Source organism: Haliotis cracherodii, unplaced genomic scaffold (genome assembly GCF_022045235.1).
Source record: "Haliotis cracherodii isolate W230 unplaced genomic scaffold, xgHalCrac1.p SCAF_13, whole genome shotgun sequence".
NCBI lineage: Eukaryota > Metazoa > Mollusca > Gastropoda > Lepetellida > Haliotidae > Haliotis > Haliotis cracherodii.
The window spans coordinates 30549211-30570369 of NW_027266268.1; the positions used below are offsets into that span (position 1 = coordinate 30549211).

Sequence of the window (21159 nt, forward strand, 5' to 3'; positions counted from 1 at the left end):
TTAACCTCGCGAAGAGTGTTATTTAGTCCAAAATGAAGGGACTGTTTCGATATTTTTTGCTGTGTTCTAAACATTTTTGACAACACAATTTAAACACGCCTATTTGCGGCTAGATGTTGATGCTCTGTATCACTATGTCCGTGTGAGACCATTTGAAACAGTCATCATAATGAGGGTGGTAGGGTAGCCTGGTGGTTTAAAGCGTTCTCTCGTCACGCCGAAGGCACGGGTTAGCTTTCCCATATGGGTACAATGTATGAAGCCCATTTCTAGTGCCCCATGACGTGATATATCAAAATAGACGTAAAATCTAACTCACGCGTCGGCAATATCACATTACAGCACTGATTATATGACTGCTTCAGACAATTAGAGTTCAAGATCGGCGACGAACGCACCTTTGGCAGTTCCTGCAAGAAGCGATCGTTTAATATCAATATTTACAAAGTTATTTATTTACAAAAGTTAAACACTTCAACGACAGTGAACAAACAGTCTACGATCATTTTTCTCCTCAATGAATAAAGTAACTCGACAATTAAAACAGTCATATTCCACACGGGCGTGTCAGCTATAGCCCTCATGTGATAACAGCGTGACAGAAGACGTTTCCATGTTTTATCGAATTGTCCTATTTATGATGATTTGCGTTTTACTCTTTTGCAAAATGCCTGTTTTTTTAATAGTTCATTTAAAAATTATATAAAGAGCAGCTATGTTTTGTTTTAATATCCAGTGAAAATCTTCCAAAAACAACTATCCAAAACCTGTTTTTATTTTTTACAACGATTGAGTGAGTGAGTTGGGTTTAACGCCGCTTTTAACAGTATTCCAGTTATATCGCGGCGTGTCAGCTTAATGTGGGAGAAAAGCCCGAAGTGATGAGGGTCTCAGACGTTTACCACTTGGGTGAAACCCACGAGCACGGTATGGTGCTGACAAACCTATAAACATAATTGGGGCGAACCGGGATTCCAACCCACATGCATAGGTTTCTGGCGTGCCTAAGGGACGCAACTCTGCACAGCGAATCGCGGCGCCTTAGACGACTGGGCCACCCGTGCCCCCTTTTACAACGAAGGACAAACATGTGTATTGACCTCGTTACATCCATTTTCTTTCATATAGTATTGACACTAGCTGTGACCATAATGCTTCGTAGCTGATAGAATTTGCGTTACAAGCCCTTGTGAAATATTCTGTCCGACAGAAGTTGTTTGGCTCGGTTATTCTAGTTGGATAATATCAATGCTTATAATTTTTAAAGTGCAGGATGTTTGGTATTAATATAGTGACATTTATAAATATTTATTTCTGGGCAGGTTCTTTTCCCTCTGTAAGACGTTTGCAGATATCAGAGGCTGTATACAATGCATTGTATTATTTATTTAAAAGGTTAATAGCAACTAAAATTGTGTATGTTTTTCGTAGTTATGTATTTTAAGGTTTCTAATTCGTCATAGATGAGGCCGTTTGGCATACCAGCAAACAGTTTATAAAACCTGCATTAATGCTTTGTGATAATTGTTATTTATCAGAATTGGAAGAGGAACGCCAATTTACTTTAGTTTGCCCATGCTATAAAACGCACATATCGTTTAATTCTTCGTTATTTTCATGAGTACCCATCAAGACAGATATTTGTATTATATATATATAATTAACCGTATACTTTAAAATATATAATGACCGATTGATAAAATGCATTAGCATTGGAAGAAATATTGTCTTCTTTGGCCGATTTCACATTGACCATTGCCATTTTCATAATTCTCACAGTCCAGCCAGATGTGAAACAACATTGTGATAATCGTGATCTCAACCTGCAGAATCTTAATGATTTTGTACATATTTGGATGACTCCCCTCGTGATGATTTGTGGCGTCGTTCCACTGCTCAATGACATATAAGTGTGCTTCGTGACAAAGTCATCTTGTTTTATTATGATGGTTTGGAATCCTCTTTGGCAATATTTCCAGTGAAAGAAAGTTTGACGTCTGGTTTTAACCATGAACATGTATACGGCAAAATCAAAGTGTCGATCCCTCTCTGAAGTGGGAATAAACAGTAAATCAACCTCGCATTTGCCAGAGTAGATTACTGTTTCTGGTCTTTATATATTACAAAATGATAAATATGTTCACTTTCTCACTGACCCGTGAAGATTCCGGTGTAGAATAGGTCTTCAGCAACCCATGCTTGCCGTAAAAGGTGACTATGCTTGTCGTAAAAGGCGACTAACGGGATCGGGTGGTCAGGCTCGCTGACTTGGTTGATGCATGTCATCGATCTCAATTGCGTGGATCGATGCTCATGATATCAATCACTGGATCGTCTGGTCCAGACTCGATTATTTACAGACCGCCGTCATATAGCTGGAATATTGCTGCATGCGGCGTTAAACAACAAACCAACCAACCAAATCACTCTCTCACTGATATATTTTCACTCAGTACAGTGTGTATAAATATAGTCCACCAATTAGTTGTGCGTTATATATATCGAGATATTCACCAATTCATATTTAAGATGCCTCCCTTAATACCCTATTGTCTTACTAATCGCCACGCTCGGGTGCATTTATACCCATAACAATAGGTGATGAACAAGTAGGAAAAACATTAAATTAACCCATGCAGCATCGGTCTTCACTTCCGCTATTATTAAAGGGTTTTGATTATTTTGTTATTTTTTTGTGGTTATAGTCAGTTGTGTTAGCCTTATCAGGCCACTACCCTATCAGTTTGGGTTTCTCTACCATTTGTTTCCATTAACAGAGAGAGAGAAAGAGAGTTGTTTTATTAACGTGTCACGTATTGCAAAAGAGAGATATATACATGTTCTTTGGCATATTAAAAGGTGACACCCAGCCATTAGGCTTATGAGACACAATAAAACATTATATAAAATATATACTATAAAATACATTTACAATAAAATTTACATGTCTAGCTAAAAGACTAGCTAAATGATTGCTTACGTTTAAACGTGTTTAAAAGTGCACTGGCTAACAGAGGCTGAATTTCTTTACATTTTGAAATATAAATGAAAGCGTCATCAACGCTAATATTTTCAAATAACGGATTTTAAACAATACATTCTCTAAGTAAAATACTTCTAAGATCATCATATAAAGGACATAACATTAAAAAGTGAAATTCATCTTCGACAAATTTTTGATGAACAAATTTTCTAAAAGGGTTGGTGGAGTTGTAAAACGTCCTGTTTCCATAGCCAGGGGTAAAAATCCAGATCTAAAACTAACTAAAATGCGACGGTGGTCTCTGTATTTAATACTTAAAACATAAGGAGCAACAAACGTTACGATCACGAAATTGCCCGTAAGTTCTTAGTTAATTACCATTAACGTTATGTTTATCGCTCCAAAACTAATATGGGCCATTTTCTTCTGTCGGGACATTGGAGCAGTTAGAACATCATAGATATTAAGATTACAGGTAATTTTAACAACTTTAGTACTCCATGAACTTCTATAAGACTTAGACATAGTAAACATTTTCTTAATCAAATCGTTACAAGTACTGTTGTTAATCTTGATGTACAGTCTAAAAACATTAACATGTAATTTAACAAACGGGGAGGAAAGACCCATGTCTCCGTTAGTGGCTATATTGGAGGTACGTTTACTAATACCAAGACGGTATTTATAGGCTCTATTTTGGATTAGATTAACTTCTCTATGAACGTTCAATCCCCATATTAACACACTGTTTAACCCGATATGCCTACATAAAATAAATAAACTCAAGTCCTGTTGATTTTAAGAAATTACAAAATAAAAAGTACAGCCAAAATGTTACATATATTTTGCGCAAGACATGTACGCAATTCCATTGCATTTGGAGTTAAAATGGCTGCAATGGCCATACATAATTATTCTCAAGGCTGCCAAGGCAGTCATTTCCAAATTCGGATTCCAACTGATTGAATGGATGTCATCATTGGTGGGAACAAGCTTGTGAAGTTTCAGCTTCGACAACAACAAACGCCGGACAAGTTTACCATGATATGAGCTCACTTTACGTTTTGTCAGGTGAGCTAAACCTAAAGGAAACCGTGGTTAGAATTTGCCTTCAGAGTAGATCGATGTTAAAAATGTCAATCACTGAATTGCACACATCACAGGAATATTTATAACCGGATAGCTGGAACATTTGCTGAGTGCTACGTTAAATAATACACACGCCCCAACCCTTGTTCATTATGTCACGTCCCTTATCGTTATCTTCACATGTGTTGTCCTTTTCATTGTGAATCATCTCTGTGTATAAACTGTATGTCCTATAACTGAAGGAATCATTGAAAGCTGTGTTACACAGGGACAAATAGACAAGGGCGATACCTTTCCCGTAACTCGTTTGTTTACTCTGATCAGTAGGATTGTGTCTGTAACCATGACCATGGGGAAAACCCGTTTATGTCACCCTTATCTCAGTATCAAGATACCTTGATTCAACACTCCATGGAACGCCGTTATGGCATGGAACGATGAATGCAAGCTTTGTGTTATCTCCTGGCAAGTATTTCTTGTGTGAAAATGTCAAACTCGACTGACGTTGACCACCTTGATGCCTATTATATATTTATTATTAGCTGCATTAAGCCATGTGAGCTACAGTGCACTATGGTTCCTGATATAGAAGATGGATTATCATGAAGACAAAAGCAAAAATGTGGAGCGTTAGACCTCCACTCAAAGCAATGCCATCAATGACCATAAACCTTTTGACGCCTGGACTGATTGTTATAATCTTTCCATTTTGTTCCTTTGACTGTCCTGCTTCTCTGCTACCACATCTAAACCCAGATTCTGTATAGCTACGTAAAAACAGCATAGGAATGTATATGAGCATCCATTGACCTTGTGTGTGGATCCTTGGTTTTGTGATGTTGGACAGTAGAAAGTACCTCAATTAAGTCGTGTCAAAGTGGAAAGTTAATCAAATGGGTCATTATTAATTAAGCCAGAGGTCATATTTAACTGACCCAGAGCTATTGTCGATGACTAGAGAACATTTTGTTACAAAAGTCAATAATGTGAAAGTAGATGATACTTTCTTCTACTAAGACTATGTTATTTATGAAGATGAAAGTATCATCTACGTAGATAATTTTATCACCAACGTAGATGTAAGTACTATCTACGTAGATGATATTTTGTGTCCAGACTGTGGTACTAATACGTTTCGATAGAGAGTGGATAATACGTTCTTCAATGTAGATTATGTTATAAATGTATCTTCTTCATTGATGGGAGGAGTATCATCTTTGAAGATGAAAGTATCGTCTACGTCGATGATATTTTGTGTTTAGACAGTGGCACTACTACGTTTCGATAGATAGTGGATAATACATTCTTCTATGTAGATTATGTTATAAATGCATCTTCTTCGTACACGTGAGGAGTATCATCTTCGAAGATGAATGTATCAATACGGAGATGATGTTTTGTTTTTAGACTGCGGCACTAATATGCTTTCCTTATCTGAACCATAACAGTATGGGTAAATCATTCTGTGGTTGGCGAACTTTCGCCTCTTGACATTTGGCCAAATCTTGTTCGGGAATCACGTTGCCATATATGGAAACATAATCATGTTTATATTCGTTTGCCCTCTTCGGATACACCTGGTGTCATCACTGATTTTCAGAAAGCCATGCATATAATTTTTACAGCTATTTTGCCTTTTACGAGCAATGGATTTTGTTTCGGTGGATAATCAATACAGCTTATTCTCTGGCTTTGACGTTTATTTATATTTCATACAACATAAACACAAGAGATGACTATGCAAATTAGACCATAACTCGTTACCTATTAAGTAAACATACACTGTGACCAAATATTGGTTTGATTTGTTTAATTGATATGATGACTATATAACATTACTTAATATAGCACACGGTGAATAGGATCAAAGCCAAGAGATGCACATGTCGCGTCTATATGTATAGATTTTTACCTGCACACATTCAGCGTCGCCTTACAACAATACTTGACGATCGAAAAGCTATTTATGCTCAGACAGTCTGCATATTGACAATGATCTCACTGGGTTGTTGAAGCAAACTCAAAAGTGCATTTAGATAGACACTGTTCAGTATTTTCTGCGTAATAATTCTCAATATCACGTTTCCTAAACTATGACTTTGCTGACATTAATTGGTTTACGCCAGTCTCCGTGAGTGTGTTGTTTTGATATAGAAATAGCTTAAACCCTGCAGTGTTGTGCAGAAGGCGCCGTCACCTATACATGAGTCCACGATCATAGTAACAGCAACTAGGTTTGATCATGTCTACTGTGTGTATTGTTCTAAAGCTATGTGTATGCCTGCCTGTGTTGGACTCATGGTCTTCAGTCCAGTATTGATCAGGGTCCTCTGTACACCTTGTATAATGACCTGCTGGAGCGCTACAAGCCGCATATCAGACCCAGGAAGAATCCTAATGAGACCGTGGACGTACTGGTCTCCTACAGAATGGCATCTATGGCAACCTTGGATGAAACTACTGAGACATTGAATTTCTTTGGATACTTAACGCTTGAATGGACAGATGACCTCCTGACTTGGAACTCAGGTAGATACGGTGACATTACCAATATAACTATATCCGCTGAAAAGCTGTGGATTCCGGAATTAATTTTGGCAAATGGATTAGGGAAGGTGTTTTTTAAACCCCAAAACGTAGAACTGGCACGAGTGAACAACGACGGACGGGTGGAGTGGTATAAAGCAATAACAAAAGGTACAAAGTGCTCTTTAGACATGACAAAGTTTCCGTTTGACACCCAAACATGCAGTATTAACATTATGCAATGGGCTACTGTCGTAGCTGAAGTTAATATCACAGCAAATTGGGTAGAAATTGATTCGGTTTTGTTTCAACAAAACGGAGAATGGGAAGTAGTTGGGCAATCAAAGGATACCATTGTTCATACATATTCTGAGGTTTCGACAACGACAGAGGTGGTTTTTACATTCATCCTGAAACGCAAGTACCAGTATTACATCATCACCAACATCCTTCCCATCATGCTTCTCTCCGTACTTAACCTCGGTGTGTTTCTACTTCCTCCAGAGTCTTGGGAGAAGGTATCCTTGTGTATGTCCATTGGGATGTCCTACGCAGTCTTCTTGTCTGTCATTGGAGAAAGTTTACCGGAAGTTTCAGATACTGTCAGCATCTTCAGCATCTATCTCCTCGCAATGATGTTTCTCAAGGTGACAACAGCGTTGTTCCTCTGTGGCCATTTTGAATTTCACCACAGAGACAATGTCAAGGAGTGTGCGTGAGCAATCTCGCTAAGTCCTAAAACAAATGAAACAGAAATCGAACCTCTACCAGATTATAAACACGATCGTGCACCCGAGAATATTTCTGCACGGAAGAAAACAGAAGGAAATAGACAGGTTGCTGCGCTTTTAAACAAAATTGGTTTCAGCATTATATTTTCTTTGACGGTCATCTTCACTACTGTTTGTTTTGTCCTGCTCTTGAAAATATAGTAAGTATGTTTGACTACCACATGTTATCATTATGTACTATGATTGTTTATTTCATTTAAACTTGTATAATCAGCACGACTATAGTTTTAGTATTTATCTAAGCATGTATTTTTAAATTCTGTTCAGACACTTTATACTTCATAATGAATTTAGTCATACACATATGTTTGTTTTACACAATAAATCATTGATGCTTGAGGGGGGCAGGGGGTGGGGTCGTTATCAGTAAATGATACAGAATATATAAGGATAAAGATGCACTGTTATGCGAAATGCCTATTTACACAAATTCATAGGTTTGTCAAACAGATTTTATTTGGCTTTAAAGGGTAAATAAAGTCAACATAGCAACTTTGCATATTTAAATATTTTAGGACATACTTCATCGCAAATGGTTTGAGCAAAATTAAATTTGAAAAATGGAAATACCGTTAAACGGACGATAAAAAAACCCTCAAACGCAAAATCCCGAAACTGAGGGGATTACCCTTAGTGTGGTTAAAACGGGTTTCTGGTGTTTGACGCACTGTGCTATTTCAACGATCCGGCCGTCGACCAGTCTGCCTGGTGGTTTATCGGGGTCTTCCTACTTGTTCATCACCTATTGTTATGGGTATAAATGCACCGGAGCGTGGTGATCGGTAGGATAATAGGGTATTATGAGAAGCATCTAATGAGAGAGTGAACATATTAATAATTTAGTACAGTTTGGGTTGAAAAAGGAATTACAGACAAGTAATCCACTGTGGCAAATGCGAGGTTGATTTACAGTTTACTTCATAATTGATGTACAGTGTAGTTTATTGGTACGATTGCTTCATATGTGATGTACAGTGTTGTTTATTGGTCCGATCACTTCATGCGTGATGTACAGTGTAGTTTATTGGTCCGATCACCTCACACTTGATGTACAGTTACTTATTGGTCCGATCACTTCATACTTCATGTACAGTGTAGTTTGTTAGTCCGACCACTTCATATGTGATGTACAGTGTAGTCAATTGATCCGATCACCTCATACGTGATGTACAGTTTAGTTTATTGGTTCGATGACTTCATACATGATAAACAGTGTAGTTTGTTGGTGTATCACTTCATACGTGATGTACAGTGTAGTTTATTGGTTCGATGACTTGATATGTGATGTACAGTGTACTTTATTGGTATGATCACTTCTTACAGTGTAGTTTATTAGTCAACGAGAGAGTGAACACATTAATAATTTAGAACGATTTGGGTTTAACCAGGAATTACAGACAAGTAATCCACCCTGGCAAATGCGAGGTTGATTTACTGTTTATTCTCACTTCAGAGAGGGATCAACACTTTGTTTTGCCGTATACATGTTCATGGTTAAAACCAGACGTTAAACATTCTTTCACTGGAAATATTCCCAAGAGGATTCCAAACTATCATAATAAAACAAGATGACTTTGTCACGAAGCACGCTTATATGTCATTGAGCAGTCTAACGACACCACAAGTCATCACGACGAGTGGTATCCAAATCTGTACAAATTCATTTAGATACTGCAAGTTGAGATCATGCCCTTGAGAGGGAGAAAAGACAACTTCTTGCCCACCAGAAAACAGCGAACGATTATCACAATGCTGTTTCACATCTGGTTGGAGTGTGAATTATATAAATGGAAATGTTCAATGTGGAATTGGACAAATAGGACAATTTTTTCAGTGCTTATGCATTTTATCAATTCATTACATATTTTAATGTAAATGAATGCTGGATGCACGGATGCATGTTGCTAAACAAAACACGGTGGGGATAATCCCTTTGCCATCTGCTGGACAAATAGAAAGTCACCGTTTATGCTAACCAAAGAGGATGTTAGTCATCATAAATATTCGTAACAGACATAAGTTGTTATTTTCACTTATTCACAATGTCAGGATAAAGGTCGTTTCACACACTCATTAATGTACGTCATGTTATGTTTGTAGGAATAACAGAAAAAAGCAACATATTGACCGCTTCCTTGCGTATCCGTATAGCTGCTAAGCATCGCTGCACCGTTTCGCCGGTATCTTTTGGCAACGCCCATAAATAGTTTTGATTTGGAATGCGATTACGGAATGTGCGATTTCAGCACTTTCAATTGGACGTTTAAATACTTCCTACGAATATAATGATATTTTCTCTCACGGAAATTGACTTAATATATATAGGAAATTGATATTTGCATACTTTTTCACTTATACAGTTCTAAAAGTCACTTATACTCGGTGTAGAACATAGTATTGAAATCTCATCTTTGTGTTCATCTGAGTGTCATAGTTCACTGTTTTAATTTTTTAACGTTTGTCAATAAATGGTACTTATTTATCGTTGTATATTTCAGAATATGTGTACATACTGTACTATTATGTTCGTTCTGCTTCAATTAGGTAATTGTGAAAAAAATGTAAAGTTAAGGTGTGTAAATCAGTGGAAGGGAAATGGCTATTTGACTGTAATTAAATTATTTTACGTGTAACAGATGTAACATCTGTACTTTACTGAGAAAGTGTTATCCCAAATATAACATTTGTTACATTTGACCACTTTCTAAATGGCATTGTATGTTCATATTAATATACTCGAAGCTTAAGTAAACGTCCTGGCCAAATTCCCTTGTTTTGACTTTGCCATAAATTCCGAATTGTATGCGTGAAAAAACCGACCAGCAAGAAGGCGAACTCAATTGGTGCCCATGTGGATGCGTACTTCTTGCTTCAATATCTCAACCCCAAATTGTTATGTTATCATTGAGCACGTCCAGCGCTAGCATATCACATGTTGTTTTCTCAGTTAACTTCAGATGACATTTGCTTTCATTTTTGACAAATTGTCGTGAAATGTCCTCCTCATTATGTCAGCTGATGTATTCCCGTGTCAAATTACATCAAATTTAAATCATTTGCTGCCTCTGTATGCTGGCATATAGTCAAGATGAGATACTGAACATGTACAACATTTGAACCAGTACTTCTGACCCAAACGTTACAAGTATCGCATGATTTAAGTAATATGTTTCAAGTAACGTTTGGCTAAAGTGCAAGTATCATGAAAAGTAGTAATAGTGTGAGTGAGTGAGTTGGGTTTAACGCCTCTTTTAACAGTATTCCAGTTATATCGCGGCGTGTCAGCATAATGTGGGAGGAAAGCCCGAAGTGACGCATGTCTCAGATGTTTACCACTTCAGTGAAGCCCACGAGCACGGGTATGGTGCTGACAAACCTAGAAACAAAATCGGGGTTAACCGGGATCCCAACCCACAAGGGACGCGCCCAAGGGACGCAACTCTGCACAGCGAATCGCGGCGCCTCAGACGACTGGGCCACCCGTGCCCCTAAAAGTAGTAATAGATTTTCCTTACAGCTTTATGTAGCCAGTATGATGTTACGAAGCCTAATGGTTCCAGCTATACAACAGCTAAGTCCAATTCACAACCGATAAATAAACAAAACCAACAACATTGATTCAACAACTGCAATGTGTGCAAACAATCACAAATATTGATAGTTGTAAGATTATGTCGTTGGTGGGATACTTCCGTCGTGTTCATCTCATTTCATAATCATTCTATGTGGAAGCGTATTAGAGCCACAGCCTAAAAACACGTATCATCTATGAAGATAATACTTTCATGTACGTAGCTAATACTTACATCTACGCAGATGATACTTACATCTTGGTATTTTGATATTCGCGAGTGGGGGGTGAGATGATATAGTTTTTTATATTTTGAGTTATTCTTACCCCTTCATATTCACGTTTTACCTCTTAAAGCTAACTTCCGTAATGGAGAAATCATGGGGTCAACATATTCGAGTGATTTCTCTCATGGAAACCATGTTGTGGTTGATTTATATTTTTTCTTAAATTTTGAATAATGACCTATACGTGTTTGTAGTTTGGAGAACATTTTGTACTCTTCTCTCTTTATTACTGTTGTAAGTGAGTGCGGCGTGTCATTCTTCAGGTACTTCGACACACTGAAATGAAGATTTACTTTATTAAATGTTTAGTATACTTTCTTGTTCGAAGATTATATTCAGTACGTAGATGAAAGTATCTTCTAAGTAGATGTGAGTAGTATCATCTACGCAGATGAGTTTTTGTTTTTAAACTGTGGCACTAATACGCTTCTATAATTCTGAAACCTTACAGTAACTTTCGCATTTCTCTTTATATTTGGCCAATGCCTGTTCAGGTTATCACGTTGTCATTATCAATACTGGTTATTTTCTGACTTTTTACGTTTTATTGTTATTTCATCCAACATAAGATTATGGCGACGCTAACTAGATCATAACTCGTCATGGTTGTCATTTGAACCACACGCCTTTACGTAATCATACACTATGACCAAATACTGTTTTGATTTGGATGTGATATGCACATAACATGACATAATATACCACACGGTGAATAGGGCTTAAGCAAAGACATGCATGTGTGAAGTAATGTCTGTGAATAGATTGTTCCCGTGCACACATTCAGCGTTGCCTATCAACAATACATAACAATGGAAAAGCTATCAATGCTCAGGGCGTCTGCATGTTGTCTTTAAAATTGAAGCATAATCATTCTCAATATCACGTTTCCATGACTACGACTTTGCTGACATGGATTGGGGCACTGGGTGGTTCACAGACAGTCCTCGTGAGCGTGTTGTTATGTTGTTTTGATACAGAAATCGCTTAAACTCGCACTATTGTACAGAAGCCGCTATATTAACCTATATAAGGATCCGTGATCTCCATAGTGACACAACTACATTTGATAATGTCTACTATGTGTATAGTTCTAACGCTATGCGTGTGCCTGTGTTGGACACATGGTCTTCAGTCCAGTATTGATCAGGGTCCTCTGTACATCTTGTATAATGACCTGCGGCAGCACTATAAGCCGCATATCAGACCCAGGAAGAATCCTAATGAGACCATGGACATTCTTTTATCTCACAGTGTGGTATCTGTGGAAGCCTTTCAGTTCATCTGGTTACTTAACACTTGAATGGACAGATGTTCTCCCGCCTTGGATTTCATCTAGGCACTGATATAACCAATATAACTATGTCCGTTGAAAAACTGTGGATTCCGGACTTGATTTTTTAAACTGGATTAGAGGATTTTGAAACCCCAGAAAGTTGAATTGGCATGAGAGAACAACGACGGACGGGTGAAGTGGTATAATGGCATGACAAAACGTACAAAGTGCTCTTTAGACATGACAAAGTTTCCGTTTGACACCCAAACTTGCAGTATTAACATTATTCAGCGGGCTATTGTCATAGCTGAAGTTAATATCACAGCAAATTGAGTCGAAATTGATTCGACCATATTTGCATGAAACGGAGAATGGGAGTGAGTGAATTGAGTATGGTTTTACGCCGCTTTAAGCAATATTCCAGCAATATCACGGTGGGGGACACCAGAAATGGGCTTCACACATTGTACCCATGTCGGGAATCGAACCCGGGTCTTCGGCATGACGAGCGAACGCTTAAACCACCAGGCTACCCGACCGCCCCAACGGAGAATGGGAAATAGTTGGACTGTCCAAGAACACCATTTTGCAGACATCTTCTGAGGTTTCGACAACGACGGAGGCGGTTTTTACATTCATCTTGAAACGCAAGTACCTGTATTACATCATCACCAACATCCTTCCCGTCATGCTTCTCTCCGTCCTTAACCTTGGTGTGTTTCTACTTCCACCAGAGTCTGGGGAGAAGGTATTGCTGTGTATATCCATAGTGTTGTCCTAAACAGTGTTCCTGTCTGTCATTGAAGAAAGTCTCCCGGAAGTGTCAGATACCGTCAGCATCTTCGGCATCTTCTCAAGGTGACTACAGCGTTGGTTAAGACCGCAGTTCAAATCTGACCCCGAAAGCACTTGTTTCTTGTGGTATAAACAGATGTTTGATTTTATTTCATACCCGGCATTGTTCACCAGCACTCCAATATCTTGCTGCCACTGATAATCACCACAAACATAGCCACACTAAAACCACCCACATTCAGCAATCTCAACACATGGTAATCCTTCACATCTGAGAGAATAATGCTCTTCATAAATATTGATTATGCAAATAGTCCCACTGACATCATATTTACTCAGCACTTACCCAGCAAAACATATTACATTATAATATTTTCTTTTAGAACTGTACGTTTTTTAAAATTTGTATGTTTGTTTTAGATGGGTTTTTCGAAAATAATAATTAATATTAAGAAAAGGAATGCTGATCTGAAAACGATATGTAAAACACGGTAGGGAAACAAAGATGCATGAAACTGATTTTACTTAATAAATATTGGAAACATCCAGTTAACTTACAAGACTATTCTAAGCAAATGGGTAATATGCTTTTGACTGAAATACCGACGAAAAATGGGTATGAGAGTGTATTGGAAGTTTCAGCAACACCATCAGAGCTTGACATTTGGCGGAAAACTAGAAAACTTTATTTGTGCACAAGATAATGAAGGCCATTGTATAAAATACAACCGACGAATCCCACACACCAGCTCGCCTCCTTTTCGTCCAACTTTATCAGATTTTTTACTGTCACACAGTTCTAAACAGTGACAAAATCTTTTTCCTTCATCTATTTTCAATCTTTTCCATGCGTCAGCTGCACTCAGTGCACATTAATATTCCACGTATTGTATTACTTCATTTGCATGCTCAGCCGCACCAATCAATTCTGATCTGATATGGGCAACAATTAGAACTGAACAATGTTGACACTTTGCCTATTTCTCGTTTGTGGTCAATAGCACGGTGTTGTAATTGGCAGCGAATCGACTGCGTCTTTCTCCAACACCGTGGATAAGAAGAACCTCCAATATTTGTTTCATATAAGTTACAGAGAAACCTTGATTCACGCCACCAGGGAACGATTAAGAAAACACACTTTGTGTAATCATGAGGTAATAATTTCTTGTTTGAATACACACAAACATGTCTCAGCTATTAGCTCACCTTGATACTAGGTCAAACTGAAAGTATGTCCCCTGCATGACTGTTGTCAACACAATGAAACTAAAAGTTGTCTTCAACAAGGTTTGATCAATGAAATTCAAACATGTCTTTAACAAGGTTAGGTTGTTAATGAGAAACTGAAACTTGCCTGAAACAACGTTAGGTCCTGTGGCTATTCATATCCATCAATTACTTTCAGAATAAAATAGAAAACCAAACATCTCAATAGATACATATTGATGTTTACAAAATCTAAGATGACAGTAAGTGTTTAAATTATATGTATAAAAGTAAATCATATACTACATAACCATGTTAGCTACAGTGCATTATGGTTCCTACAACAGACCCTGGTTGACTCCAATGTAAATACTTACAATGACAACAGCTCATTACTGACAGCATTCATTCGGTAAACTTCTGTTGTGGAATAGATCATGCTTGTGAGTGGAAACGTGAACAGCCACATGATTTGACTGTTGATTTAATTTAGATTGAGTGTAATAACGCTGAGTTTGCCTGGTTCCTCTGTGACTGTCCTGTTTGGCTCCTACGCCTTCTAGTCCCGGATTCTGTTACCCCCGTGTGCGGATCATACAGATATATGGTTGGATCCATTAACCTTGAGTTTGGTTTTGTAATGTTGGACCTGTGTACGGTTGTTATACTATGCGTGTGCCTGTGTGGGACCTGCAGTCTTCAGTCCAGTACTGATCAGGGTCCTCTGTACACTACAAGATATATATCAGACCCAGGAAGAATCCTAATGAGACCGTGGACGTACAGGTCTCCTACAGTTTGGTATCTGTGGAAGCCTTGGAGGAAAACACTCAGACACTGGCTTCAACAGGTTATTTAACGCTTGAATGGACAGATGACCTCCTGACTTGGAACCCAGGTAGATATAGCGATATAACCAACATAACTATAACTGTTGAAAATTTGTGGACTTGATTTTGGTAAATGGATTAGATGACACGTCTCTAATACACCATGACGGGGAAATGGCAAGGGTGAAAAGCGACGGACGGATAACGTGGTATAAATGGATACAAAGCGCACAAAATGCTCTTTAGACACGACAAAGTTTCCATTTGACGTCCAAACTTGCAATATCAAGTTTATGCAGTGGACTACTGTCATTACTGAAATTAATATGACAGTAAGGTTGGGTCGTTATTGAACCATCAATATTTCAACATAATGGAGAATGGGACATAGTGGGAAAATCTCAAGACACAATTGTTAATTCATATACTGAGATATTAATTCAGACTCGGTTGGTTTTTACCTTCGTCTTCAGACGCAAGTACCTGTATTACATTATTACCAACATCCTTCCCGTTATGCTTCTCTCCGTCCTAAACATTGGTGTGTTTCTACTTCCTCCCGAGTCTGGGGAGAAGGTATCGTTGTGTATATCCATAGTGTTGTCCTATGCAGTGTTCTTGTCTGTCATTGGAGAAAGTTTACCGGAAGTGTCAGATACTGTCAGCATCTTCAGCATCTATCTCCTCGCAATGATGTTTCTCAAGGTCTCTACAACGTTGATTACAGTAGCCATTTTGAACGTTTATCACAGAGAGACCGCAAAGGAGTATTTGTGTGCAAACTCTCCATGTCTTAAAACAAATGAAACAGAAATCGAATCTCCGCCAGATGATAAACGCGATGGCATACCCGGGAACATGTCTGAGCAGGAGGTACCAAAAGAATTAAACAAACAGCTTGCGGCACGTATAAACAAAATTGGATTCAGCATTGTATTTTCGTCAACAGTCATTTTCACTATTGTTTGTTTTGTCCTGCTCTTGAAACTTTAGTAAGAATGTTTTTTAGACTACTGGATGTCATCAATATTGCTAAGAATCATTTATTGCATTTAAACCTGTTTAACCAGGATGGCTGTTGCCTGAATATTTATTCTTGAATGCATTATATATTTTTGTGTGTAGATACTTTAAACGTCATAATGAATTGATTTATGCGCAGACATTTGTTCAACACAATTTATTATATATGCTTGAGGAAGGGCATAAGTAGATGATACTGAACATAGAAGGAATGCACTGATATGACAAATGCCAATACTCACACCTTTGTCTCCAATTTTAGAAAGCACCTATTCCCTATGCAGATCATAATATTAAAACCGTGTCATTTTTTATGCCTAAATTTGTGTTACTGTTCAATGTTTCAAGTTTTGGTATTAATTAGTTAATTGTGGTAATGTATTGTACAACATACATTCTGCTTCAAATAGAGAATTATAAAAAACCTAAATGTTCAACGTTAGAAAAGAATAATTCTTTTTATTACACATCCGTGAGGAGATCAATAACGTCTTTATCAAGCATATCAAATACATCCAGTGCGGACCATTGTAACCAATGTAAACAATGTCTGTACTATCTCAAATCTCACCCAATGTCTCAAGTCCGTGAATTGCTGGTCACAAACAAAAACTTTTGAAATGCTTTTGAACTTTCAGTAATGCAAATATAAATTGTCAATGCATGAGTATAGCCCGTATAGATTATTCTCCAAAACTGATTCCATTTGGCGTAAAGGGCGAAATAGCTGTGGAAAAGTATATGAATGGACCACTGAAAACCAGGGATTACACCAGGAGTTCGCGGGTAAAGACTTTACTGTCCTATAGGTTACACTCACCATTGACCCAACATACATAAAGAAGTAATTATTTATTACTGGACGCTGCACAGCAGTACTCCTGCCATGCGACGGCGGCCTGTGAACAAACCGGACAATCAAGTGATCAATGAACCAGAAAATCCAGTTTCACGAGAGTGCTATTACCGATTTTGCTGAAACCAGTAAAAACGATACGCTAATTTCGAATTACGTCTGCTGTGTACAAGTGCAGAGATGTTGCTGCTTATAAGTAAAAAATCTGCAAAGAAATATATTCGTTTTGAAGCACAGTGGGTGCAGTCTCGGCCCAAACATTTCTTAAGTTGCTGACTCAGCATAGATACATGTTTCTGAGCTTATGGTTAAACTCGCGAAACTATAGACCTAGTTCAAGCACATATAAATTGTCAGTACAAGAGAATAACCAGCCCAGAATATCCCCCGAAACAGTTTCCACTTGGCGTAGAGCACGAACAGCTGTGGAAATTTGATGAATGGACCACTGAAAATAGTGATGATACCAGGTGTTCCCGAAATCATCTCATCTTTGTGTTCATATTTATGTAATTTTTCACTTTTTCAATTTTTTTAATCAATTTATAAATGGTAGTTACTTATTGTTTTACATTTCAAAATATGTGTACATACTTTACAATGTTCGTTCTCCTTCAATTATAGAAGTGTGAGTGAGTTTATGCTTTACGTCTCATCGGCAATTACAAAATTGTGAAAATCTAAGTTCATGTTGGTAAATCATTTGAAGAGAATTGGCTATGTGACTGTTATTGAATGATATCAGATCATCAATATACCCGAAGTTTAAGTTAAAACTTCTTGGCCATATTCCCTTGTTTTGACTTTGCCATAAATTATGGTTCATATAAACCGATAAAAACCCAGACCAGCAAGAAGGGGAGCAAAATTGGTACCCATGGGAATGCGTACTTCTTGCATTAATGTATTTTCCCCAAATTTTTATGTTATCAGTGAGAATGTCAGTGGTTTTCTCAGCAAACTTCAGATGATATTTGCTTAATTTTTGCCAAATTGTCGCGAACCTCTGATGTGAGTTATGCAACTATATCTATGGCCACCACATTTAGTAACAACCGCCCCATGTATCATGGTATGAAGTTTTGTTCCCAGGTTTGTCTTATGGTTGAAAATCAAATGTTTTGGCAGAATTGAACTTGATTCTTTTCTTAGACTGCAAAAAATTCAAACGAATCCTTTGAGATTTTGAGAATCCACATTCGTCACTGCAGTTAACTTACAATCTGAAATGTAAATGAGAGTAGCACCCCTTGGACCAAATAACATAATATTAAAATCATTTTCTGCCCCAGTATGCAGTCATACAGCCAAGATGAAATATTAAAGATGTACAAAGTGTAAATGTCCGAACTTAATATACCATTTGCCTCCCTGTGTGACAAAGAAGAAGCTTTTTCATAAATATTGATGACGGACATAACAGAACTAACAGCACTTTTGTTTGTCAGCGTTTGTCTACGTACGTTGTCTTGTCCACCAAATTGAACCTAAATTAAATATTGTTGTTTTGAAACATATTGATAACGAAAAACAATGGCTCAAGGAACAGTCAGCAGGATTGATCAGGCTAGGTTCAATAAATACCAACTCAGGCAACTGACCAGCTGATTACTGCTAGGTAAACCTTCTCAACTCCACCAAAGAATTTTCCTTTTTAAAACTAATTTTACAGTGAATAATTCAAGATGTAAAAGGATGATCATTTCATGTCATCTTTCTTTTCTTTTTCTTTTTTTTTGTTTGGCTCCTGAACATGGTGAGCACACGTGTAAAATAATTACCAGATCTATTTTTTTGTGTAATTGTTCTTTTGAACATAATATGTAACATCATAACACCCAAAATGTTACTAAATTAGACATCCAATTTTCCCAGATTTGCGAATGACAAGAAACAATGTGAATTTGACAAGCACATTTTTTTATTGTGTGAGAAACATAAATACATAGGATATACATGTATGTCAACAATAAATTATCATTTGAATAGTTACACAAATATTTACAACATTTCAATACATTGTAATATTACGTTGTTATTTTACTGCTAGCGTCACTTCAAAACTTTTTTTTCATTATTTTATCAGATTAGAAATTAAGATTTACTGATAATAGATAATTAATAATTAACATTTTATTCTTTTGAAAAATCATGAAAACAAGATCGATAATAAAATTATATAATTTAGGGACCTGTTTATTTGTAAAAAATATTAAAATGAAAATTTAACATTGCTAATGTTAAGAAACGTTAGTGATTTCTTCATCATCCATAAATTTGAGTTTTTCTTTGCCAAGTTTACTAACTTACAGTTTACACATTACACATTAGAATATTTAAAATAGCGACACAGCTTTCCACTCTCAGGGAGCCAATTAGATTGTGTGAAAACAAATAAACCACTGTATGAGAGAATAATACATAAAAAATACATTTCTTATTTTGTCATTTGTCAAGGTGAAATCTTCAAGTTAAATAATTACAGGCCAAAATAAATGAATTATATTGATCTGGATAAACTCTACCTGTTGAAAGGGGAGTCAACTGCTGTAGTTGCAAAACATCCTGGTCGTGAGATGTAGGGTCCGGCAAAGGATGGTCGTTTCCTGCATTAAAACTAAGTATTGCGTTAGATGCAAGTTATTTGAGTCTTTATTTTCTTGAAATATGTAATTTAAATCTCGATTATTTTGATATAACTATGAAATATGTTTTGGACGCTGGGTGACACAAAAGATCGATCGGCTACAGATCAACACTTTGTTTATAACGTGACATTGCTTAAATGGTTGATGGTTATTTAAAAAAATACAAAACGCAATATGGTAGTTTATCAGTATTTTGACAATAATCAAATAACGTTTAATTAGCTGTTTTATTAGCTTTGAAAACGCCAAGTAACGCCACCGGAGCGGCTCACCTGGTCCCATAATATTGAAGCGGTATTTCGTTTCGGTCACCGTCTTCCCATTCTGCGAAGGTGTCCTCACTTTTCCTTTCGTTTTTCATAATAATTTTTTTTAAGCAGTATATAACGTATGAATCTCTTCTCAGATTACTTTATCTCATTTCTATATGACGTGCTATTTTACTTCTCTGTGTTGTTCTTGTTTTCTCTTCAGTCTGAGGTTATACTGTATCATTTTTACTATTTTGATATCTTTGCTTTGACGGTGCCGATTGATGTTGTTCAATACAGGCTGGCGGTGGGTGTTTTTAATCTATGCTACATGCTAATCATTTCGGGAAGATGATACACATTTCTCTATAATTTAGGTTACTTTGCTTATATAATTTCCGATTATCATTCTTAGTTTTACTTTTTCTCTTTTGCTTTAAAAGATTTTCCAGATTTAAAGATTATACATCTAAACGTACGCAGTCTTAAAGATAAAGTAGATTTAATCAGTGCTGAATTAGATAGTTATGATGTTGTATGTTTAACAGAAACCTAGTTGCACCATGATATTCTAGCCACTCATATTACACTGATACCATTTGCAAATCGTAGCCTGTATTAAGGAATATATTTTAGATCTTAAATCAGAGTATAACGGACAGCCTGAGCTGTTGACAGTTTTTACGTAGTTAGTGTTAAAACCGAATGTTTGCGGGGATTAATAAGATTTCTGAATTCAGTTACAACAGTAACCTTACATGTAGTTGTTACATTAAGTCATTTCATTCAAATTTGCTTGATATGATTATGTCTTTTAATTATTTTAGGATGGATGGTACAGTTACCGAATAAAATATGCTGAAATATCAATTCATTATGATCATATTTCATAATATATTTGTTAAAGTAACCCTCCTTACATTAAAGATAACTATTTAAAGAATATAGTACTTGAAGACATTGAAACAAACCGATTAATCAGGGGGGAGACTTTATACTGAGGGGGTTGCGAAATATATCCGCCCGGGGG

General features: G+C 36.9%; 3 pseudogenes; all 3 read left to right on the forward strand.

Moving 5' to 3' along the window:
- Positions 1-4509: 4509 nt before the first annotated feature.
- Positions 4510-7530, forward strand: LOC139458607 (neuronal acetylcholine receptor subunit beta-3-like; annotated as a pseudogene).
- Positions 7531-12325: 4795 nt separating this feature from the next.
- Positions 12326-13382, forward strand: LOC139458608 (neuronal acetylcholine receptor subunit alpha-6-like; annotated as a pseudogene).
- Positions 13383-15125: 1743 nt separating this feature from the next.
- LOC139458609 (neuronal acetylcholine receptor subunit beta-3-like) lies at positions 15126-16344 on the forward strand (annotated as a pseudogene).
- Positions 16345-21159: the final 4815 nt, after the last annotated feature.